Consider the following 22,845-nt stretch of genomic DNA (forward strand, 5'->3'; position numbering starts at 1 on the left):
AGTTCGTAGATCCAATTAAATTTTTTTCGCCGTCTGATGCCTGAAGCCGCAAATCTGGTTTCAAAAAATCACGCAGGAGGTTTCATGTGTTGAGCCCATCATCGCAGGCCATCACACAGGCAGCAAGCAAGTCTCAAATCGATTCAGCAAAGACGCAGCAGAAAACCGATCCAAGCACGTTGCTGTCAAGACAGTGTTGCTCAGTCCTCAGCGTGAGTAGGTTCCGGGTTAATGGTGCGTTCCGAAGTCAGGTAAAGCTCAATCGAAATCGCCAGGTAGCTAATCCGAGCAAATCGAAGTCGTTCAAATACAGTATTCAAGTAATGTTTCAAATCGATTTATGTGTTTGCCCTCCGCCGTCATTTCTTTCTACAGGTCACACAGACGGTAACATAAATCTAAGTCGTTTTGAATACGCCTGGGTTTACGTTTCGATAAAGTCGCCTTCTTCTCATTATCGTTAGGCTTAAAGTCATTTTATCGTTAGGCTTAAAGTCATTTGTTTCATTTTTGTTTGTTGGCAATACGATTTGGTTGTATGCGTCAGTTTAGTTTAGATTTAGGTTTATTTTCATTTTCATTTTGACTTAGGTCATAGCTTTATACGTTTAGGTTTTAGATTTGTTGTTTAATTTTTTAATTGAAATCATAAAAGTTTTATAAAAAATATAAAAAGGTTCATTTTATTTTAGATTAGATTTTGTAAATTTTGTTTTAAGTTTTGATTTAGATTTTAATTATTTTAAAGTTTTGTTTTAGTTTAAGTTTAACTTTAATAGCTTCTTATTAGAATTTTAGATTTTTTTTTATATTTTAGTTAAGTTTCATTTTATTTTATTTAAAAAATAATAATAATAATAATAATATTTAAATCATAAATTTTTTTTATTTTACAGGTTAGAACTAGATTTTATTTTTATTTTGCCATTTATATAAAAAAAAAAAAGAAAAAAAAAATTGAAAAGGTATAAAAAAATATTGTGGAAATTTTCTTTGCCAGATCCAGTTGTTTTCGAGAAGTTATCATTTTGAGATTCAAAATTACTAATGTGGAATAAATGTTTATTATCTGTACATGAATGATCATCTTAAAGATTAGCTACATGTGGTATCTGGTTAATGATTCATGATTCTCATGGTGGTTTAAAGCATTCATCTCTTCAAATTTCTCAGTTGCTGGATATCGTTCTGGTCATTATAAGAACTCTGTGTGTTTATCGAATATCTTGCATCTGTTCTAGTCATCTGATGATGAATTATTGCTACACATCGTTTACATTTCTGAAATATTTACTAAGTGATCATTTAAAATTTAATCTCTTAAGGCACTGGTCTTTTAAATTTCTAAATCCATCTAGTGCTTATCATATCGTGTTTCGTGTCTCCCAGCGCAACTGTTTGGCAGTTGGTCTTCATCATCTCATAGGGTCTACCCCCCTTAGCCGCGGGAGACAGGCTTAAACGGAGGGATCGGGGATCAGAGTGACAGCCCCCGGTCTGAGCGTTGTCGTGTCAGTCTGCGCGACAACATTTTTTGGCGCCGTTGCCGGGGACATTGTTTTCTCGGCGTTTCAACGACAATCTTCCTTCTCATTTTTATCTTTTCATCTGGCCCAGCAACGCCGACATTTTTGGCGCCGTTTTTCTGTTCCTGGAGTTTCATCGACACTCATTTTCTCATCTTTCTCATCTCTCATTGTGAGCTGGCAGATTCAATCTTTGGGATTATCATTGGGATCTTTTATTTCCTTTCGTCATATCAGCAGCATCTTTTCGGTTTGTTTCTTGTCTGGGTGGCAACTCCATTTTCTCATTTTTCCCAGACAAGAAGCCTTCTTCATATCTGCTTGTTGGTTGATTTTTGGATCTTAGAATCAGATTCATTGTTCAAGTGGCGACTCCACTTCTTTCATCTATTGACTTTCTTGAGCAGAGGTCTCGTTCTATCATCCTTTTAATCCCTTATCATTCATCATGGATTATTCATTTAAACCATGTCGTTTTACTGAACGTCTCCATGATTTTCCGGAAGAGGCCATTTCTAAATTACCTATTTTCTCAGGTGGTGATTCAATCGCTGTTAGAAGGCATCTAGGCTTGTTTACTCGCATAATGATCATATATTGTAGACCCCCTCAGTTTAATCATGAAGATATCAAAATGCGTCTATTTGTCCTTTCTTTAGAAGATGATGCTTTGAATTGGTTTAACAATTTTCATAAGGATTCTTTCACTTCTTTACAAGACATTGTCAATGCTTTTAAAGATAGATATGGTTATCCAAACAGCTTGCTTTCTGCCCCTAAAATTGTGCAAAAGAAAGAAAGTAATCTTATAAAAGGTCCAGCTGTTGAAGAAAGTTTTCAAGATCAGAATGTGTCATCCACCGGAAATATCGCAGACCAAGTTCATGATAGTGGAAAATCAGGGACAAATGACAATGAAAAGGAGGAGCAAAAGCAAATTATACAAGATCTAATGACGCTGGTGAAAAATATGGAGAGCAATCAAAATAATTACGTTAATGATGTCAAAACTTTATGCACCCACCTGGAAAAACGTAATAGGGAGATGGAGATCATGCAAAATCAGCATACTAAAGAAATTGAGGCCATGAAGACTAATCATGAAACAGAAATTAGATTCATGCAAAGCAAAATGTCAGGCTTAGAAGAAAATATGATGACCATGAAAGTTGATCATGATAGGGAAATTGATTCTATGCAAAACAAGTTATCAACTATGGATGAAGAAATGACTATCATGACGTTCAATCATAATAATCAGTTGGCTAACATACAAGCAAATCATAGAGAAGAAATAAATTCCATGCAACATTGCTTGATGAACATGAAGGAAAAGAACGATAAAGTAATAAAAGACATGGAAGAACATCATGCCAGACAAATCAGTGCTATAAAGCTTGAACACTCTAGTCAGATGGATGCCATTAAAATACAAGCTCAAAAGTTTCAACAATGGTCAAAGGATAAGAGAAACCACGGGACATCAACAGAGTAGGAGCCTTCTCATTTGTTGCAACAAGTTCCATCTTATTATGAGGAGGTCATTGATTCGATTGAAAGGTGGTTAATTGAAGGAGATCCAGATAGACTAAAAAACGACAAAGATCAGATGCAGGACAAAGAAAGACATATCACGCATACTTCATATGATAGTTTTGAAACAGAAAGTTCCAGGTCATCAGTAATTCAACCTGCCAGAAAGAAGAAGCGCAAAAGAAAGAAAATGAGACGAAGATTTGATGCATCAGACGGCCGCGAGCAGCTTGATTTTCGGATAGAAAAAAGTCCTACCATATGCAGAATTGGACATGGCACATCCGATAGCAGCCGACAGATATGCCTGAAAGCAGGCAAATGCTCAGTATGCACTATATTGAACACATCTGATGCCATGGGGCATCCTTTGTATTATATTTCTATCCCTACTCATTGTCTTTTCAGCATTTCATTTCTGTTTTAGGATTAGATTTGCTTTTCTAGATTAGTTAATAAATGAAGAGCTTATATCTTTCCTGTGCTTAATGTTATATGATGAATTTTGGACGGATGCTACTTATATTTTGTTGTGTGTTACATGGATGCAGATTCTGGATTCTCACATTCCTACAGAGCAACAACGTGTCCCCAAGTAGAGCCAGATGTTGACCACTACCGGTCAACTACCTATGCAGTACACCCCCTTTTCTTTGCAAAAAGGGGCAGCACCTGATCGACGTGTCCATGCCATCCTGCAGCCATCAGCAGCTTGATCATTTTAATTGTAAACCCAGTCTGCATGTATAAATTGTAAATAATCTTAGCAGATATGAGTCGTTTATGTAAAATTGCCTAGGTGGACCTAACTTTCTAATGATAATCTACGTCTCGGAAGGTTTTTCGTCTCACCGATCTATGATCGGCAGAGTTTTCCTTCAGCCTGGCCCCAAAGCCGGGATGCATTTTGTTATTAGAACTTTAGGAGAATCCTAGTGTGTTAATATGCTAGATTATAGTTGTGTCGCAGAAACTGGGTGATTTATGAGGGTCTATGATAAAGGGGTTTTCCCCCTTAAGATGTAAATTGTAAAAGTCATGATGTAATGTGTCTTGAGGGTTGGAAAATGTTTTAAACCCCCTCATGAGTCCTAAGTCCTAGGTCCTAGGTGATGTTTCCAAAGGCTTAATTCAATGATCCATTTAATAAAATAATAAAAAATTTAAAAAATGAAATAAATAAAAAATAAAAAAAAATTATAAAATAAAGCAAAAACCCTAAATAATAAAATAATAATATTTTGAGTGAATGCATGCAAAATATTATTTTTAATAATAAGTTAACAATTTCGACAGATGAGATTAAGAGATGTCTTGATCCTCATCGACGGTCGAGATCATTTTGACATGGATCACTCGAACTAGCCGTTGGGATCATTTCTTTTAAATAGGGTGCTAGGGGTCATTTCAGATCATTGGATCTGGAGTTTGGTACTAAAGAAACTCTCTTGTAATCTGTTTTCTGGTTAATAAAAGAAGACTTTGGGGTCCAAATCTTGCTGGCGTTACTCTCTGGAAGTGCTGTGAGCTAATTTAGTTTCTGCATATTTTATGTTTCAGCCATTAATAATAGCTTATTGTAGAGTATTGTGAGCACAGGTATCTTGTTCACTTGCTAGGGTTTGAGTGGTGTTAGGGTTTCTGAAGTAATGGCAGGTATCTCCATTACTTTTTGAGATCTAGCAGCATTTTTGCCCTCTTTACTGATGGTTGAAGTGAGCTGTGCAGGAAAACTCTTACTGAAGAAGATTGTCGGGCGTTAGGGGAAGTTCTCGGCTGAACCAGCCAACTCCCGCAAGCATTTTTTTGTTGAGCCCAGTTGGATTTGATCCTGGTTCTATCATTCAGTTTATTTTTCTAATTTGCATGAGAGATTTTCTGAAGTTCTTCCGAGTGAAAACCTGAAATTTTTATTCTTTAAAATATTTCTGTGCTTATTGCTGAATCTGGCTGTTAAGGGGCCAAAATCTGTAAGTTAGTCAAGTTGATCTAGGGTTTCAAATCTTTGCTTTATACATTTTTCATTAGGGTTTTGTTTTCGTGTACAGGGTTTTCATCAAGATCAGATTTTCAGAAATTCGCGGCTGCCCAGATTATAGCAATCCTCTGCTTAAAATCGTCGCCATCTTTCACTGATTTTCTCCCCACCATCGTATCTGCATTTTCACCATTTCCATACATCGGCTTCAGTTGTCCTCATCACGTCCATCCATTCAGTCACCAAGGCCGTCTCAAATCTGAGCAGTCAAAAAATCGAAAGCATATACAGGCCAGAACATCGTGAAGCCGCCTGCGTGCTTGGTGTCTCAACAGGCATTGTGCATTGCAAAATTCTCGTGAGCCTACAGTCGCCGCCGAAAATTCATCTGGTCAACAAAAAAGAATCGCGCCCAGTCTCCCTTCACACAGACAAACAGCGGCTTCAGTGTGGGCAAAATCCATCGATTCACACACTGCATGCGATCGACGGATAGCAAACGCGTGGTGAACGAATCATTTTTTTTTTTTGGACGGAGAACGAGATATATGCAGGCTCATACACGCCGGAGCATTCCGAAATAAACTTCAAATCGTCTCTGCTCATTCACCATTGACTGCGTAAGCTCAGGGCTATGATTCTATCGTTATCCGATCTCAGCCATTCCGCTCCAGTTCGTAGATCCAATTCAATTTTTTCCGCCGTCTGATGCCTGAAGCCGCAAATCTGGTTTCAAAAAATCGCGCAGGAGGTTTCATGTGTTGAGCCCATCATCGCAGGCCATCACGCAAGCAGCAAGCAAGTCTCAAATCGATTCAGCAAAGACGCAGCAGAAAACCGATCCAAGCACATTGCTGTCAAGACAGTGTTGCTCAGTCCTCAGCGTGAGTAGGTTCTGGGTTAATGGTGCGTTCCGGAGTCAGGTAAAGCTCAATCGAATTCGCCAGGTAGCTAATCCGAGCAAATCGAAGTCGTTCAAATACAGTATTCAGGTAATGTTTCAAATCGATTTATGTGTTTGCCCTCCGCCGTCATTTCTTTCTACAGGTCACATAGACGGTAACATAAATCTAAGTCGTTTTGAATATGCCTGGGTTTACGTTTCGATAAAGTCGCCTTCTTCTCATTATCATTAGGCTTAAAGTCATTTTATCGTTAGGCTTAAAGTCATTTGTTTCATTTTTGTTTGTTGGCAATACGATTTGGTTGTATGCGTCAGTTTAGTTTAGATTTAGGTTTATTTTCATTTTCATTTTGACTTAGGTCATAGCTTTATACGTTTAGGTTTTAGATTTGTTGTTTAATTTTTTAATTAAAATCATAAAAGTTTTATAAAAAATATAAAAAGGTTCATTTTATTTTAGATTAAATTTTGTAAATTTTGTTTTAAGTTTTGATTTAGATTTTAATTATTTTAAAGTTTTGTTTTAGTTTAAGTTTAACTTTAATAGCTTCTTATTAGAATTTTAGATTTTTTTTATATTTTAGTTAAGTTTCATTTTATTTTATTTAAAAAAAATAATAATAATATTTAAATCATAAAAAAAATTTCTTTTACAGATTAGAACTAGATTTTATTTTTATTTTGCCATTAATATTAAAAAAAAAAAAATTGAAAAAGTATAGAAAAATATTGTGGAAATTTTCTTTGCCAGATCCAGTTGTTTTCGGGAAGTTATCATTTTGAGATTCAAAATTACTAATGTGGAATAAATGTTTATTATCTATACATGAATGATCATCTTAGAGATTAGCTACATGTGGTATTTGGTTAATGATTCATGATTCTCATGGTGGTTTAAAGCATTCATCTCTTCAAATTTCTCAGTTGCTGGATATCATTCTGGTCATTATAAGAACTCCGTGTGTTTATCGAATATCCTGCATCTGTTCTAGTCATCTGATGATGAATGATTGCTACACATCGTTTACATTTCTGAAATATTTACTAAGTGATCATTTAAAATTTACTCTCTTAAGGCACTGGTCTTTTAAATTTCTAAATCCATCTAGTGCTTATCATATCGTGTTTCGTGTCTCCCAGCCCAACTGTTTGGCAGTTGGTCTTCATCATCTCATAGGGTCTACCCCCCTAAGCCGCGGGAGACAGGCTTAAACGGAGGGATTGGGGATCAGAGTGACAGCCCCCGGTCTGAGCGTTGTCGTGTCAATCTGCGTGACAACATTTTTTGGCACCGTTGCCGAGGACATTGTTTTCTCGGCGTTTCAACGACAATCTTCCTTCTCATTTTTATCTTTTCATCTGGCCCGGCAACGCCGACATTTTTGGCGCTGTTTTTCTGTTCCTGGAGTTTCATCGACATTCATTTTCTCATCTTTCTCATCTCTCATTGTGAGCTGGCAGATTCAATCTTTGGGATTATCATTTGGATCTTTTATTTCCTTTCATCATATCAGCAGCATCTTTTCGGTTTGTTTCTTGTCTGGGTGGCGACTCCATTTTCTCATTTTTCCCAGACAAGAAGCCTTCTTCATATCTGATTGTTGGTTGATTTTTGGATCTTAGAATCAGATTCATTGTTCAAGTGGAGACTCCACTTCTTTCATCTATTGACTTTCTTGAGCAGAGGTCTCGTTCTATCATCCTTTTAATCCCTTATCATTCATCATGGATTATTCATTTAAACCATGTCGTTTTATTGAACGTCTCCATGATTTTCCGGAAGAGGCCATTTCTAAATTACCTATTTTCTCAGGTGGTGATTCAATCGCTGTTAGAAGGCATCTAGGCTTGTTTACTCGCATAATGATCATATATTGTAGACCCCCTCAGTTTAATCATGAAGATATCAAAATGCGTCTATTTGTCCTTTCTTTAGAAGATGATGCTTTGAATTGGTTTAACAATTTTCCTAAGGATTCTTTCACTTCTTTACAAGACATTGTCAATGCTTTTAAAGATAGATATGGTTATCCAAACAGCTTGCCTTCTGCCCCTAAAATTGTGCAAAAGAAAGAAAGTAATCTTATAAAAGGTCCAGCTGTTGAAGAAAGTTTTCAAGATCAGAATGTGTCATCCACCGGAAATATCGCAGACCAAGTTCATGATAGTGGAAAATCAAGGACAAATGACAATGAAAAGGAGGAGCAAAAGCAAATTATACAAGATCTAATGACGTTGGTGAAAAATATGGAGAGCAATCAAAATAATTATGTTAATGATGTCAAAGCTTTATGCCCCCACCTGGAAAAACGTAATAGGGAGATGGAGATCATGCAAAATCAGCATACTAAAGAAATTGAGGCCATGAAGACTAATCATGAAACAGAAACTAGATTCATGCAAAGCAAAATGTCAAGCTTAGAAGAAAATATGATGACCATGAACGCTGATCATGATAGGGAAATTGATTCTATGCAAAACAAGTTATTAACTATGGATGAAGAAATGACTATCATGACGTTCAATCATAATAATCAGTTGGCTAACATGCAAGCAAATCATAGAGAAGAAATAAATTCCATGCAACATTGCTTGATGAACATGAAGGAAAAGAACGATAAAGTAATAAAAGACATGGAAGAACATCATGCCAGAAAATTCAGTGCTATAAAGGTTGAACACTCTAGTCAGATGGATGCCATTAAAATACAAGCTCAAAAGTTTCAACAATGGTCAAAGGATAAGAGAAACCAGGGGACATCAACAGAGCAGGAGCCTTCTCATTTGTTGCAACAAGTTCCATCTTATTATGAGGAGGTCATTGATTCGATTGAAAGGTGGTTAATTGAAGGAGATCCAGATAGACTTAAAAACGAAAAAGATCAGATGCAGGACAAAGAAAGACATATCACGCATACTTCATCTGATAGTTTTGAAACAGAAAGTTCCAGGTCATCAGTAATTCAACCTGCCAGAAAGAAGAAGCGCAAAAGAAAGAAAATGAGACGAAGATTTGATGCATCAGACGGCCGCGAGCAGCTTGATTTTCGGATAGGAAAAATTCCTACCATATGCAGAATTGGACATGGCACATCCGATAAGCAGCCGACAGATATGCTTGAAAGCAGGCAAATGCTCAGTATGCACTATATTGAACACATTTGATGCCATGGGGCATCCTTTGTATTGTATTTCTATCCCTACTCATTGTCTTTTCAGCATTTCATTTCTATTTTAGGATTAGAATTGCTTTTCTAGATTAGTTAATAAATGAAGAGCTTATATCTTTCCTGTGCTTAATGTTATATGATGAATTTTGGACGGACGCTACTTATATTTTGTTGTGTGTTGCATGGATGCAGATTCTAGATTCTCACATTCCTACAGAGCAGCAACGTGTCCCCAAGTAGAGCCAGATGTTGACCACTACCGGTCAACTATCTATGCAGTACACCCCCTTTTCTTTGCAAAAAGGGGGCAGCACCTGATCGACGTGTCCGTGCCATCCTGCAGTCATCAGCAGCTTGATCATTTTAATTGTAAACCCAGTCTGCATGTATAAATTGTAAATAATCTTAGCAAATATGAGTCGTTTATGTAAAATTGCCTAGGTGGACCTAACTTTCTAATGATAATCTACGTCCCGGAAGGTTTTTCATCTCACCGATCTATGATCGGCAGAGTTTTCCTTCAGCCTGACCCCAAAGCCGGGATGCATTTTGTTATTAGAACTTTAGGAGAATCCTAGTGTGTTAATCTGCTAGATTATAGTTGTGTCGCAGAAACTGGGTGATTTATGAGGGTCTATGATAAAGGGGTTTTCCCCCTTAAGATGTAAATTGTAAAAGTCATGATGTAATGTGTCTTGAGGGTTGGAAAATGTTTTAAACCCCCTCATGAGTCCTAAGTCCTAGGTCCTAGGTGATGTTTCCAAAGGCTTAATTCGATGATCCATTTAATAAAATAATAAAAAATTTAAAAAATGAAATAAATAAAAAATTATAAAATAAAGCAAAAACCCTAAATAATAAAATAATAATATTTTGAGTGAATGCATGCAAAATATTATTTTTAATAATAAGTTAACAATTTCGACGAATGAGATTAAGAGATGTCTTGATCCTCATCGACGGTCGAGATCATTTCGACATGGATCACTCGAACTAGCCGTTGGGATCATTTCTTTTAAATAGGGTGCTAGGGGTCATTTCAGATCATTGGATCTGGAGTTTGGTACTGAAGAAGCTCTCTTGTAATCTGTTTTCTGGTTAATAAAAGAAGACTTTGGGGTCCAAATCTTGCTGGTGTTACTCTCTGGAAGTGCTGTGAGCTAATTTAGTTTCTGCGTATTTTATGTTTCAGCCATTAATAATAGCTTATTGTAGAGTATTGTGAGCACAGGTATCTTGTTCACTTGCTAGGGTTTGAGTGGTGTTAGGGTTTCTGAAGTAATGGCAGGTATCTCCATTACTTTTTGAGATCTAGCAGCATTTTTGCCCTCTTTACTGATGGTTGAAGTGAGCTGTGCAGGAAAACTCTTACTGAAGAAGATTGCCGGGCGTTAGGGGAAGTTCTCGGCTGAACCAGCCAACTCCCGCAAGCATTTTTTTGCTGAGCCCAGTTGGATTTGATCCTAGGTCTATCATTCAGTTTATTTTTCTAATTTGCATGAGAGATTTTCTGAAGTTCTTCCGAGTGAAAACCTGAAATTTTTATTCTTTAAAATATTTCTGTGCTTATTGCTGAATCTGGCTGTTAAGGGGCCAAAATCTGTAAGTTAGTCAAGTTGATCTAGGGTTTCAAATTTTTGCTTTATACATTTTTCATTAGGGTTTTGTTTTCGTGTACAGGGTTTTCATCAAGATCAGATTTTCAAGAGTTTGCGGCTGCCCAGATTATAGCAATCCTCTGCTTAAAATCATCGCCATCTTTCACTGATTTTCTCCCCACCATCGTATCTGCATTTTCACCATTTCCATACATCGGCTTCAGTTGTCCTCATCACGTCCATCCATTCAGTCACCAAGGCCGTCTCAAACCTGAGCAATCAAAAAATCGAAAGCATATACAGGCCAGAACATCGTGAAGCCGCCTGCGTGCTTGGTGTCTCAACAGGCATTGTGCACTGCAAAATTTTCGTGAGCCTGCAGTCGCCGTCGAAAATTCCTCTGGTCAACAAAAAAGAATCGCGCCCAGTCTCCCTTCACACAGACAAACAGCGGCTTCAGTGTGGGCAAAATCCATCGATTCACACACTGCATGCGATCGACGGATAGCAAACGCGTGGTGAACGAATCATTTTTTTTTTTTTTGGACGGAGAACGAGATATATGCAGGCTCATACACGCCAGAGCATTCCGAAATAAACTTCAAATCGTCTCTGCTCATTCACCATTGACTGCGTAAGCTCAGGGCTATGATTCTATCGTTATCGGATCTCAGCCATTCCGCTCCAGTTCGTAGATCCACTTCAATTTTTTCCGCCGTTTGATGCCTGAAGCCGCAAATCTGGTTTCAAAAATCGCGCAGGAGGTTTCATGTGTTGAGCCCATCATCGCAGGCCATCACGCAAGCAGCAAGCAAGTCTCAAATCGATTCAGCAAAGACGCAGCAGAAAACCGATCCAAGCACATTGCTGTCAAGACAGTGTTGCTCAGTCCTCAGCGTGAGTAGGTTCTGGGTTAATGGTGCGTTCCGGAGTCAGGTAAAGCTCAATCGAATTCGCCAGGTAGCTAATCCGAGCAAATCGAAGTCGTTCAAATACAATATTCAGGTAATGTTTCAAATCGATTTATGTGTTTGCCCTCCGCCGTCATTTCTTTCTACAGGTCACATAGACATTAACATAAATCTAAGTCGTTTTGAATACGCCTGGGTTTACGTTTCGATAAAGTCGCCTTCTTCTCATTATCATTAGGCTTAAAGTCATTTTATCGTTAGGCTTAAAGTCATTTGTTTCATTTTTGTTTGTTGGCAATACGATTTGGTTGTATGCGTCAGTTTAGTTTAGATTTAGGTTTATTTTCATTTTCATTTTGACTTAGGTCATAGCTTTATACGTTTAGGTTTTAGATTTGTTGTTTAATTTTTTAATTAAAATCATAAAAGTTTTATAAAAAATATAAAAAGGTTCATTTTATTTTAGATTAAATTTTTTAAATTTTCTTTTTAGTTCTGATTTAGATTTTAATTATTTTAAAGTTTTGTTTTAGTTTAAGTTTAATTTTAATAGCTTCTTATTAGAATTTTAGATTTTTTTTTATATTTTAGTTAAGTTTCATTTTATTTTATTTAAAAAAATAATAATAATATTTAAATCATAAAAAAAATTTCTTTTACAGGTTAGAACTAGATTTTATTTTTATTTTGCCATTATATTAAAAAAAAAAAAAATTGAAAAAGTATAGAAAAATTTTGTGGAAATTTTCTTTGCCAGATCCAGTTGTTTTCGGGAAGTTATCATTTTGAGATTCAAAATTACTAATGTGGAATAAATTGTTATTATCTATACATGAATGATCATCTTAAAGATTAGCTACATGTGGTATTTGGTTAATGATTCATGATTCTCATGGTGGTTTAAAGCATTCATCTCTTCAAATTTCTCACTTGCTGGATATCGTTCTGGTCATTATAAGAACTCTGTGTGTTTATCGAATATCCTGCATCTGTTCTAGTCATCTGATGATGAATGATTGCTACACATCGTTTACATTTCTGAAATATTTACTAAGTGATCATTTAAAATTTAATCTCTTAAGGCACTGGTCTTTTAAATTTCTAAATCCATCTAGTGCTTATCATATCGTGTTTCGTGTCTCCCAGCCCAACTGTTTGGCAGTTGCTCTTCATCATCTCATAGGGTCTACCCCCCTTAGCCGCGGGAGACAGGCTTAAACGGAGGGATCGGGGATCAGAGTGACAGCCCCCGGTCTGAGCGTTGTCGTGTCAATCTGCGTGACAACATTTTTTGGCGCCGTTGCCGGGGACATTGTTTTCTCGGTGTTTCAACGACAATCTTCCTTCTCATTTTTATCTTTTCATCTGGCCCGGCAACGCCGACATTTTTGGCGCCGTTTTTCTGTTCCCATCATCAACATTCATTTTCTCATCTTTCTCATCTCTCATTGTGAGCTGGCAGATTCAATCTTTGGGATTATTATTTGGATCTTTTATTTCCTTTCGTCATATCAGCAGCATCTTTTCGGTTTGTTTCTTGTCTGGGTGGCGACTCCATTTTCTCATTTTTCCCAGACAAGAAGCCTTCTTCATATCTGCTTGTTGGTTGATTTTTGGATCTTAGAATCAGATTCATTGTTCAAGTGGCGACTCCACTTCTTTCATCTATTGACTTTCTTGAGCAGAGGTCTCGTTCTATCATCCTTTTAATCCCTTATCATTCATCATGGATTATTCATTTAAACCATGTCGTTTTATTGAACGTCTCCATGATTTTCCGGAAGAGGCCATTTCTAAATTACCTATTTTCTCAGGTGGTGATTCAATCGCTGTTAGAAGGCATCTAGGCTTGTTTACTCGCATAATGATCATATATTGTAGACCCCCTCAGTTTAATCATGAAGATATCAAAATGCGTCTATTTGTCCTTTCTTTAGAAGATGATGCTTTGAATTGGTTTAACAATTTTCCTAAGGATTCTTTCACTTATTTACAAGACATTGTCAATGCTTTTAAAGATAGATATGGTTATCCAAACAGCTTGCCTTCTGCCCCTAAAATTGTGCAAAAGAAAGAAAGTAATCTTATAAAAGGTCCAGTTGTTGAAGAAAGTTTTCAAGATCAGAATGTGTCATCCACCGGAAATATCGCAGACCAAGTCCATGATAGTGGAAAATCAGGGACAAATGACAATGAAAAGGAGGAGCAAAAGCAAATTATACAAGATCTAATGACATTGGTGAAAAATATGGAGAGCAATCAAAATAATTACGTTAATGATGTCAAAGCTTTATGCCCCCACCTGGAAAAACGTAATAGGGAGATGGAGATCATGCAAAATCAGCATACTAAAGAAATTGAGGCCATGAAGACTAATCATGAAACAGAAACTAGATTCATGCAAAGCAAAATGTCAGGCTTAGAAGAAAATATGATGACCATGAAAGCTGATCATGATAGGGAAATTGATTCTATGCAAAACAAGTTATTAACTATGGATGAAGAAATGACTATCATGACGTTCAATCATAATAATCAGTTGGCTAACATGCAAGCAAATCATAAAGAAGAAATAAATTCCATGCAACATTGCTTGATGAACATGAAGGAAAAAAACGATAAAGTAATAAAAGACATGGAAGAACATCATGCCAGACAAATCAGTGCTATAAATGTTGAACACTCTAGTCAGATGGATGCCATTAAAATACAAGCTCAAAAGTTTCAACAATGGTCAAAGGATAAGAGAAACCAGGGGACATCAACAGAGCAGGAGCCTTCTCATTTGTTGCAACAAGTTTCATCTTATTATGAGGAGGTCATTGATTCGATTGAAAGGTGGTTAATTGAAGGAGATCCAGATAGACTTAAAAACGACAAAGATCAGATGCAGGACAAAGAAAGACATATCACGCATACTTCATCTGATAGTTTTGAAACAAAAAGTTCCAGGTCATCAGTAATTCAACCTGCTAGAAAGAAGAAGCACAAAAGAAAGAAAATGAGACGAAGATTTGATGCATCAGACGGCCGCGAGTCACTTGATTTTCGGATAGGAAAAAGTCGTACCATATGCAGAATTGGACATGGCACATCCAATAAGCAGTCGACAGATATGCTTGAAAGCAGGCAAATGCTCAGTATGCACTATATTGAATACATCTGATGCCATGGGGCATCCTTTGTATTGTATTTCTATCCCTACTCATTGTCTTTTCAGCATTTCATTTCTGTTTTAGGATTAGATTTGCTTTTCTAGATTAGATAATAAATGAAGAGCTTATATCTTTCCTGTGCTTAATGTTATATGATGAATTTTGGACGGACGCTACTTATATTTTGTTGTGTGTTGCATGGATGCAAATTCTGGATTCTCACATTCCTACAGAGCAGCAACGTGTCCCCAAGTAGAGCCAGATGTTGACCACTACCGGTCAACTACCTATGCAGTACACCCCCTTTTCTTTGCAAAAAGGGGCAGCACCTGATCGAGTTGTCCGTGCCATCCTGCAGTCATCATCAGCTTGATCATTTTAATTGTAAACCCAGTCTGCATGTATAAATTGTAAATAATCTTAGCAGATATGAGTCGTTTATGTAAAATTGCCTAGGTGGACCTAACTTTCTAATGATAATCTACGTCCCGGAAGGTTTTTCGTCTCACCGATCTATGATCGGCAGAGTTTTCCTTCAGCCTGACCCCAAAGCCGAGATGCATTTTGTTATTAGAACTTTAGGAGAATCCTAATGTGTTAATCTGCTAGATTATAGTTGTGTCGCAGAAACTGGGTGATTTATGAGGGTCTATGATAAAGGGGTTTTCCCCCTTAAGATGTAAATTGTAAAAGTCATGATGTAATGTGTCTTGAGGGTTGGAAAATATTTTAAACCCCCTCATGAGTCCTAAGTCCTAGGTCCTAGGTGATGTTTCCAAAGGCTTAATTCGATGATCCATTTAATAAAATAATAAAATAATAAAAAATTATAAAAATGAAATAAATAAAAAATTATAAAATAAAGCAAAAACCCTAAATAATAAAATAATAATATTTTGAGTGAATGCATGCAAAATATTATTTTTAATAATAAGTTAACAATTTCGACGGATGAGATTAAGAGATGTCTTGATCCTCATCGACGGTCGAGATCATTTCGACATGGATCACTCGAACTAGCCGTTGGGATCATTTCTTTTAAATAGGGTGCTAGGGGTCATTTCAGATCATTGGATCTGGAGTTTGGTACTGAAGAAGCTCTCTTGTAATCTGTTTTCTGGTTAATAAAAGAAGACTTTGGGGTCCAAATCTTGCTGGTGTTACTCTCTGGAAGTGCTGTGAGCTAATTTAGTTTCTGCATATTTTATGTTTCAGCCATTAATAATAGCTTATTGTAGAGTATTGTGAGCACAGGTATCTTGTTCACTTGCTAGGGTTTGAGTGGTGTTAGGGTTTCTGAAGTAATGGCAGGTATCTCCATTACTTTTTGAGATCTAGCAGCATTTTTGCCCTCTTTACTGATGGTTGAAGTGAGCTGTGCAGGAAAACTCTTACTGAAGAAGATTGTCGGGCGTTAGGGGAAGTTCTCGGCTGAACCAGCCAACTCCCGCAAGCATTTTTTTGCTGAGCCCAGTTGGATTTGATCTTGGGTCTATCATTCAGTTTATTTTTCTAATTTGCATGAGAGATTTTCTGAAGTTCTTCACAGTGAAAACCTGAAATTTTTATTCTTTAAAATATTTCTGTGCTTATTGCTGAATCTGGCTGTTAAGGGGCCAAAATCTGTAAATTAGTCAAGTTGATCTAGGGTTTCAAATTTTTGCTTTATACAGTTTTCATTAGGGTTTTGTTTTCGTGTACAGGGTTTTCATCAAGATCAGATTTTCAGGAGTTCGCGGCTGCCCAGATTATAGCAATCCTCTGCTTAAAATCGTGGCCATCTTTCACTGCTTTTCTCCCCACCATCGTATCTGCATTTTCACCATTTCCATACATCGGCTTCAGTTGTCCTCATCACGTCCTTCCATTCAGTCACCAAGGCCGTCTCAAATCTGAGCAATCAAAAAATCGAAAGCATATACAGGCCAGAACATCGTGAAGCCGCCTGCGTGCTTGGTGTCTCAACAAGCATTGTGCACTGCAAAATTCTCGTGAGCTTGCAGTCGCCGTCGAAAATTCCTCTGGTCAACAAAAAAGAATCGCGCCCAGTCTCCCTTCACACAGACAAACAGCGGCTTCAGTGTGGGCAAAATCCATCGATTCACACACTGCATGCGATCGACGGATAGCAAACGCGTGGTGAACGAATCATTTTTTTTTTTTTTTGGACGGAGAACGAGATATATGCAGGCTCATACACGCCGGAGCATTCCGAAATAAACTTCAAATCGTCTCTGCTCATTCACCATTGACTACGTAAGCTCAGGGCTATGATTCTATCGTCAGCCATTCCGCTCCAGTTCGTAGATCCAATTCAATTTTTTCCGCCGTTTGATGCCTGAAGCCGCAAATCTGGTTTCAAAAAATCGCGCAGGAGGTTTCATGTGTTGAGCCCATCATCGCAGGCCATCACGCAAGCAGCAAGCAAGTCTCAAATCGATTCAGCAAAGACGCAGCAGAAAACCGATCCAAGCACATTGTTGTCAAGACAGTGTTTGCTCAGTCCTCAGCGTGAGTAGGTTCTGGGTTAATGGTGCGTTCCGGAGTCAGGTAAAGCTCAATCGAATTCGCCAGGTAGCTAATCCGAGCAAATCGAAGTCGTTCAAATACAGTATTCAGGTAATGTTTCAAATAGACGGTAACATAAATCTAAGTCGTTTTGAATACGCCTGGGTTTACGTTTCGATAAAGTCGCCTTCTTCTCACTATCATTAGGCTTAAAGTAATTTTATCGTTAGGCTTAAAGTCATTTGTTTCATTTTTGTTTGTTGGCAATACGATTTGGTTGTATGCGTCAGTTTAGTTTAGATTTAGGTTTATTTTCATTTTCATTTTGACTTAGGTCATAGCTTTATACGTTTAGGTTTTAGATTTGTTGTTTAATTTTATAATTAAAATCATAAAAGTTTTATAAAAAATATAAAAAGGTTCATTTTATTTTAGATTAAATTTTGTAAATTTTGTTTTAAGTTTTGATTTAGATTTTAATTATTTTAAAGTTTTGTTTTAGTTTAAGTTTAACTTTAATAGCTTCTTATTAGAATTTTAGATTTTTTTTTATATTTTAGTTCAGTTTCATTTTATTTTATTTAAAAAAATAATAATAATATTTAAATCATAAAAAAAAATTCTTTTACAGGTTAGAACTAGATTTTTTTTTTATTTTGCCATTATATAAAAAAAAAAAAAAAAAAAAAATTGAAAAAGTATAGAAAAATATTGTGGAAATTTTCTTTGCCAGATCCAGTTGTTTTGGGGAAGTTATCATTTTGAGATTCAAAATTACTAATGTGGAATAAATGTTTATTATCTATACATGAATGATCATCTTAAAGATTAGCTACATGTGGTATTTGGTTAATGATTCATGATTCTCATGGTGGTTTAAAGCATTCATCTCTTCAAATTTCTCAGTTGCTGGATATCGTTCTGGTCATTATAAGAACTCTGTGTGTTTATCGAATATCCTGCATATGTTCTAGTCATCTGATGATGAATGATTGCTACACATCGTTTACATTTCTGAAATATTTACTAAGTGATCATTTAAACTTTAATCTCTTAAGGCACTGGTCTTTTAAATTTCTAAATCCATCTAGTGCTTATCATATCATGTTTCGTGTCTCCCAGCCCAACTGTTTGGCAGTTGGTCTTCATCATCTCATAGGGTCTACCCCCCTTAGCCGCGGGAGACAGGCTTAAACGGAGGGATCGGGGATCAGAGTGACAGCCCCCGGTCTGAGCGTTGTCGTGTCAATCTGCGCGACAACAGTGTGTTTGTTCTTGTTTCTTTTAGTAGCTGATCTGTAATATGTTGAGCATGCATTGGTGTTTATTTTCAATGTTTACTTTGTAAATAACTTGTTAAATCAGAAAAAGTGCATGAAGGGTTTCTAAACTAAGTAAACATAGAAACTTCAACAATCGAATTCTCCAGTTAATAGTATTCAGTGAGGGCGTAGTTTGAGCCAGGAAAAGAGTATCGGAGAGAGGGAGCAGAGATGCGGAGGAGATTTTCCTTGGTTTTCTAGTGTCCAGAAGGGAGGAAAGAGGAGGTCAAATTGTCTGTAGAAGAGGTTGATTTATGCAGTGCAAGTTAGCCAGTCTAGTAGTGCGAGTTGCTGGAAGAGGTTTGATTTAATTGTCGAAGGCCTGATCAATGTCTAGAAGGTAGAGTGAATTGATTCCCTAGGCAGAGTGAGGCTAGAACACCCAGTTGGAGGCATATCCAAGGTTGTGTGAGTCACTTAGAGGCTGTAGTGCATATTTCAGGGAGCAGTGCAAGTTTCTAGTGTGGGGTGCGAGCAGGCTAGAAGAGGTCATGCTGATTTGCAGAGGAGATCTTGGATCTCCAAATTATTTTTCCAGTGTATTGTCATAGGTTTTCCAACTGGGAAGCAAGTTGTAATAATTTTCTCAAATTGTTGCATAATAAAATAAAACCCTCATTTGTTGCACCATTTTTCCCTTTGGGGCTTTTCCGTGGACTATTATCAAAAAACATTGGTGTCATTTTATTGTGTGTGCATCTATTTCTTAGCTCTTATTTTTCGTAATAATAGTTAAAGAGGAAAAATAAACTGTTAAGTTAGGAGAATAATATATAGTTGCTACAGTTCAAGGAATTTTCACATGGTATAAGAGCCAACTTGATCAGATCAGAGGTTCAGAGGCGAAAGGAAGTGGGATCGTGTGGTTTCAAAGGGAGATCTCAAGCACTATTTCTAGATCTGCACAACCCAGGCAACTAGTGCAAGTAGCAGAGGCGCAGAAAATCGATTCCCAATGCAGGTGAAGGAAAAGTTCGATTTTTCCTCAAATCTATAGCAACAGGCAGTAGGATTGCCTAAGAGGGTTTCTGGTGAGTAGATTAGTTGATTCGTAGAGCAGGTCTAGCACAATAGATTTGTAGCAAGGGTTTTGCAGTTGCAGATCAATGCAGGGAAGGAAGATAAAGCACACAGAGAGGGAATTTCCAATTTATTTCTCAGAGAGTTTCCAGTTTTCCAGTTGCAGAAAAGGAGACCATGATTTCTAGCAACAGTTGGCCATAACTAGCTTGCCAATCTAGCTAGTGCAAGTTCCAGGGTCAGCACTGTGTGTGCTAGATTTCAGAGAAGGACTTTCGGTAGGTAGAATGAGTTACCCAGTAGAAGCAGTAGACAGTGCAAATTTCAGGAAGGACGCCAAGGGCAAGTGCGAAAGCAAAGAGAAGGCCCAATGAATTGTCGAAAGGAGGAGATTTCCAACATATAATTCTTCAGTTGATTTGAGTTTCGCAGAGATGGCCGCAGTAGGACTCATAGATCAGGACAGATTTGATGGAGCCTCAAACTTTGGCATTTGGAAGGCCAGGATGCAATTCCTATTGGATGAGCATGATTTGAAGGAATTTGTGACAGTTGTATTTGTTGAACCGACATATCCTATCCAATTCATGAGTACAAGAAGGATATGGCCAAAGCAATGAGGATGGTCCTAAATAGGGTTCGAGATCACATTGCCCTGCATGTTGCACAAAAGAATACAACAAAGGACATGTGGGATGCCATTGTGAAGCTGTACATGACCCATTTGAGAATCGGAAAATGATTCTCAATGAGAGGTTGAGGACAACAAAGATTCGAAAGGGCGAGAATGTTGCTTCCTACCTCACCGGGATTCAGGATGTCAATGATGAACTTGTAGCTATTGGAGAGAAACTAATAGATAGTGAACTAATGTGAGCAACTCTAAAAGGGTTTACCAAGGAATAATGGACTTTCTTTCATGGAATCATTGGACGAGATAAGCTACCAGATTGGGAACACTTATGGAGTGACTTCATTCAAGAAGAGCTAAGGCGCTCAGTCTTGCAGATGGTGCTACTAGCAACAGTAGCAAGGGACTGAAGGTGGAGAAGGAAGAAGAAAACCTAGATCTTATAAGAAAGGGAAAGGCGAAGAAGGGTCCCAGTCAGGGACATAACTAAAAATGAGGAGAGATGAAGAAGAAAGACCTGTCCAAGGTCAACTGCTTCGAATGTGGTGAGTTTGGTCACTACGTCACCCATTGTCGAAAGAGGAAGAAGGACAAGAAGGGGCAGAAAACAACAAATTCGATAGGGATCGATGAGTTGACCTCTAGATTGGAGGAATTTGCATTGATAGCAGCAATACCTCTAGATGGAGGAGGAGCATGATGCTTCAGATGACCACGATGGGCAGGTTCCATGGAAGAGTAGCAGGAAGTCTAGATCGGATCTAGTTGTTGCATATTCTTCACATGGATTAGTACCTTCACTACAGGAGCCTAAAGCATTAAAGTAGCAGGAGGATCAAGGTGTCAGCAAGGCACGGTTAGATCTTGAGAGACAATGCAAAGCTAGTTGTAGTCAGTGACTTGAGAGGCAATTACAAAGCCAATTAGGTGCAGTCAGATGTTGAGTTGAGAGTGAAAATCTATTTGCAGTCAAGGACTCAAGGGACAAGTGGAGAACCAGTTATAGTGACATAGTAGATCAGGGGAGTTTGAGACTTAGAGGGAGTCTAAATTCTTAGGGAGGAACCCTATGGAAGCTTGATCTTCAGGATCTGAGGTAGTCAATACATAGTTGCAATGGTAGCAACAGTGTAGGGGCACCAACAGTGTGGGATCGAAGTTGATTTAGCTGTAGTTTGTGGCAGGTGAATCAAAATATGCAAAGTAGCGTGATGGATAGTGTTTGCCAGATTAACTTCTTAAGTGATTTCTAGTGACAAGGAGTCAGATCAGTTTAGATGTGAAGAAAGGAGGTACAACAAAAGTCAAACATCAATAGCGTATGACAATCCAGTTATAGGTTGTTCATCAGGAGAGCTGAGCAGAATGGATAAGTGGAGTATAGTGGAGAACACCTAACTTGCTAAGAGGGAGTGTTAGTTTTTGATGGATATAGTAGCATCAGATAAGTGTTCTAGTCTCTAAGGTGGCAAAGAGGCTAAGGAACACGATATCTCTGAAACCCAGAAAAGGTTTTGAGAGAAAACACTTAGAAACCCCTCAATTAAATTATTTGATCAATAATTAAAAAGTTCTTAAGTCTAACTTAGGAAAATTGATTAATTAATGGGTATTAATTGAGGAAATTGATTTTGCTCTAGAGACTTCTAGAAAAGTCATTTGATGAAGTCTAGGATGATCTGAGTCATCGATCATGATTAGATCTTGGTCGTTGATGCTCCAATGAGAGATTATAAGAGCAATTCGATGGGGTTGGTGAGAGACAGTTTAAAGGTTGTGAGCAAGGCAGATCGAATTCCCTAGTTCACAATATTCAATGAGGGTCTAGTTCGACCAAGGAAAGAGCATCAAAGAGAGGGAGCAAAGATCTGAAGGATATTTTCCTCAATTTTCTAGTGTCGAGGAGGTAGGAAAGAGGAGGTTGAATTGTCTACAGAAGAGGCTGATTTATGTAGTGTGAGTTAGCCAATCCAGTAGTGTCTGTTGGTGGAAGAGGTTTGATTTAATTGCTAGAAGTCAGATTAGTGTCCAGAAGGTAGAGTGAATTCATTCCAGAGGCAAAGGGAGGGTAGACAACCCAGTTGGAGGTAGATCCAGGGCTGTGTGAGTCACTCAGAGGCTGCAATGCGCATTTCAGGCATCAATGTGAGTCGCTAGTGTGGGGTGCGAGCAAGTCAGGAGAGGCCGAGTTGATTTTCAGAGGAGATCTTGGATATCCAGATAATTTTAACAGTGTATTGTCAGATATTTTCCAGTTGGGCAACCAGTTTTAATAATTTTCTCAAATTGTTGCATAATAAAATAAAACCTTCATTTGCTACACCATTTTTCCCTCCGGGATTTTTTTATTGTGTGTGCATATATTACTTAGTTCCTATTTTTATTTCTGCAACGTATTTTGTATTGGTGAAGAATTGAGTGTGATTTCTTCACTATTTTGCCATAATAATAATTACAAAGGACAAATAAATTGTTAAGTTAGGAGAATAATACTTAGTTGTTGCAATTCAAAGAACTTTCAGAATTTCTAGGTAACATCTCCTCTACCTTGACGTCATCATCAAGGAGGTTCACACCACCCTCCTAGGG

This window comes from Pinus tabuliformis, chromosome 8 (assembly GCF_031772625.1).
Source record: "Pinus tabuliformis cultivar Carrire ecotype Pingquan chromosome 8, CPIR1, whole genome shotgun sequence".
NCBI lineage: Eukaryota > Viridiplantae > Streptophyta > Pinopsida > Pinales > Pinaceae > Pinus > Pinus tabuliformis.